Below are 3,743 nucleotides of genomic sequence, written 5' to 3' on the forward strand. Positions count from 1 at the left end.
TCTGATGTTCAAATTGCAATCGGTGGCTAATTGGCCTTTACGTTTGTCAACTCAGGTCCCGGCCAAAATAGTAGCAACCGGGGCTAGCTTGTCCTATAGTTAGAAGCTGAAGAGACTTTTCGAGTTACCAGGTGTCTTCTACCTGTCACCAGTCTAATGGAGAATTGTCAACATTACAGCATACATTTGGCCACAATGTGGCCTTCGAATTACTTCCTGGACTTGTGCAAAAGTTTCCTTCAAAATTCACTCACTAAATCGTATCATTCTCATTAAATGTCCTGAATGATTGTCCCTTAGGGGATGATAGAGAAGGAATCAAATGAATAATTTTCAACAAAAACTGCAGCTGGTTTCGCTATTTACGTCGCTGTTTAGCTGACGAATCTAGTATCGAGGCGACAAGAAGGAAAGGTTTGTAGCAGATTGCTGCTATCGTAGGGGTAAAGTGTTTGGACATGAAATTGCAAACTGTGCTTGCTGTCGCTTCAATTACTAGTGGCGACAGTACTTCTCCCTCCTCTGTAAAATAGAATCTCGAAGGCAGATGAACAATCAGTAAAGACATCGAATGAAAATCTCTCCACCACTATATCGCTACTTCTATACCCAAGTCAGTGGATGTATAGACACAACCTTTACAGAAATGCACACATATTAATGCCTTTTTTCCTGCTTCTGTCAAAAATATTGACTTAAGTGTGGCACTGAATGAGTTTTTACCTTTCTCTTGCTAATTAGTAACGATTTGGGGTATTTTACCTTAAGAAGGCAGACTTTTTTGTACCGTTACCATGATAAGTTGTAATCAGTTTTTATTACTATATTGCATACTGCATATGGTCTTTCCGGTAGTTTATTAAAGACGACACACAAAAATGAGGGAGATATTAATCAGAAGCAATGTAACTCCCATATGATTCGCAACAGTCTGACCAAGTCATCTCTAAAGTGTGCACTTGGATTTTAACGGCAGACATTAACATCCCTACATTTTGAATAGTGTTTTATCTCCAGATTTCACATTTTACGAGCATCGTTGCTAAGTGCAAATAAATAAATAAAGAAAGGTAACACGATTTCTGCTCTCAAACAAAGGTTTCAGCAATTAACTTAATATTAATGTGATTATCGACAAACTGGAGTTTTCTGACGTTAAATCTAAAAGTATTACCTATATATGGAAGGAACTACATAATTACTATATTTGGGCAGATGGTTCTAAAAATTATCAAAGAGCATATACCTTTCCTTCAGCCACATGTGTAGCAGCAGCAAAGTGAAGATGATAAAAGCAATCATGACAGCAATCATCGAATTATCTGGTAACCTCACACGTCGCAGTTGTACTTCTCGAACTAAAACATTAGTTGTCATAGAAAAAAATTTCATATTGTTATGAAATCAGAGCTATGAAGACTAGAATGGTTCTTATATCACACAGTGATGAGATTAGAATAATACGTGCATTAGAAACTAGCAGGTAATTAACCAGTTAATCGAGAGTCGGAAAGGGGAGGGGACGTGATGGCGTTAAGAACCTGGCGGCCAGGTTTTGCGCCGCAGTCCTGTGCACGTTTCCGCAGTGCCTCTTGGAGTGCCCATGAGACTGATGGTGGTGACCCGTTCGTCGGATGGGGCCTGGAGGCGCCCTCGGTGTTACTCGCGAGCAGCGGGCCGTGTGCCGGCAGCGCAGCGGGCTTCACCCCCTCGCTTCCCTCATCATCACCATCATCGTCGTCATCAGCACATAACATAAATGTTTCACTACACTCTACACACACACACACACACACACACACACACACACACACATACACACACACAGTATATACAAGCTCTATAACAAACATTGTAACGGAGCATGTTCCAAATAAATAAATGAAAACAGAGCCGAAGAGGTATACCCAGTGTACATGCGTATAGAGTAAACTCTTTGTGCAAGTATGAGAAAGTGCACTAAATGTTTGCGTAGCGAGTATCTGAGGCGGAACATGGGTTCAAATGGCTCTGAGCACTATGCGACTTAACATCTATGGTCATCAGTCCCCTAGAACTTAGAACTACTTAAACCTAACTAACCTAAGGACATCACACAACACCCAGTCATCACGAGGCAGAGAAAATCCCAGACCCCGCCGGGAATCGAACCCGGGAACCCGGGCGTGGGAAGCGAGAACGCTACCGCACGACCACGAGCTGCGGACGCGGAACATGGGAAACAGCCTGTTCTTCACCTACTGGGATGTGAGAAAGCGCCTAAAAACCATGTCCAGGCTGACCGGCATGCTCACCTCTCATCGTTAACCCGTCGCACAGTGGGCCATCTCGATTCTAAACCTAGACATAATAGAAAATTGGATATAAAATTCTACAAAACTGCGTTCTTATTGGATTTCTGGGGTTACTGATTACGGATCCGCTGTCGGAATTGCAGAATTCCAAATGGCGAATATTTTGCCTGATCAGAAACCATAAATGCAGCTGATTCGAGTAAAACTTTGAGTATAACGTACTTTAAGGTCACTGATAGCGAAGTAGAGGTCAAAATTGCCACTTTGAAACATTTTATTCGGCATTTTACATTTTTCAGTCAAAATCGTAATAAAACTCGTCGTTTGCGTCAACAGCGCTATCAGGAGAGTCGCTGTCCGGTTTTGCACTGGGAGATGGTTCGAAAGGCAGATCTTTCACTTCAGGTTGCCTATGTTTATCTTCTCTGTCATTTCCTTGAACTCGAGATGAGTGAGTCCGAACATGCCAGAAGCCGATGGAGTATATCATACATCGTTTTGTCGCCGGAATATTTGCTCCTAAATCTCGGCGTCGCCAGATACCCTTATTCCTTTATTCCGGGCTTCCTGTGTATCTTCAGACAGACGACTAATCGGCAACGGATCAGCTTCGATTATGGCATCTCTGTGCATCAAAACCGTGTGAACAGACGCCGCCATCAGGCACTACTGCAGAATACTGTGAATTGTTCTGCAATAATCGTCTACCGTGTGGTACTGCTGCGCTGTAGCTAAATGATCGACCACTAAAAACGAAAAATACGCGCTAGCAAATACACTCCTGGAAATTGAAATAAGAACACCGTGAATTCATTGTCCCAGGAAGGGGAAACTTTATTGACACATTCCTGGGGTCAGATACATCACATGATCACACTGACAGAACCACAGGCACATAGACACAGGCAACAGAGCGTGCACAATGTCGGCACTAGTACAGTGTATATCCATCTTTCGCAGCAATGCAGGCTGCTATGCTCCCATGGAGACGATCGTAGAGATGCTGGATGTAGTCCTGTGGAACGGCTTGCCATGCCATTTCCACCTGGCGCCTCAGTTGGACCAGCGTTGGTGCTGGACGTGCAGACCGCGTGAGACGACGCTTCATCCAGTCCCAAACATGCTCAATGGGGGACAGATCCGGAGATCTTGCTGGCCAGGGTAGTTGACTTACACCTTCTAGAGCACGTTGGGTGGCACGGGATACATGCGGACGTGCATTGTCCTGTTGGAACAGCAAGTTCCCTTGCCGGTCTAGGAATGGTAGAACGATGGGTTCGATGACGGTTTGGATGTACCGTGCACTATTCAGTGTCCCCTCGATCACCAGTGGTGTACGGCCAGTGTAGGAGATCGCTCCCCACACCATGATGCCGGGTGTTGGCCCTGTGTGCCTCGGTCGTATGCAGTCCCGATTGTGGCGCTCACCTGCACGGCGCCAAACACGCA

The sequence above is a fragment of the Schistocerca cancellata genome, chromosome 2, assembly GCF_023864275.1.
Source record: "Schistocerca cancellata isolate TAMUIC-IGC-003103 chromosome 2, iqSchCanc2.1, whole genome shotgun sequence".
Classification (NCBI taxonomy): domain Eukaryota; kingdom Metazoa; phylum Arthropoda; class Insecta; order Orthoptera; family Acrididae; genus Schistocerca; species Schistocerca cancellata.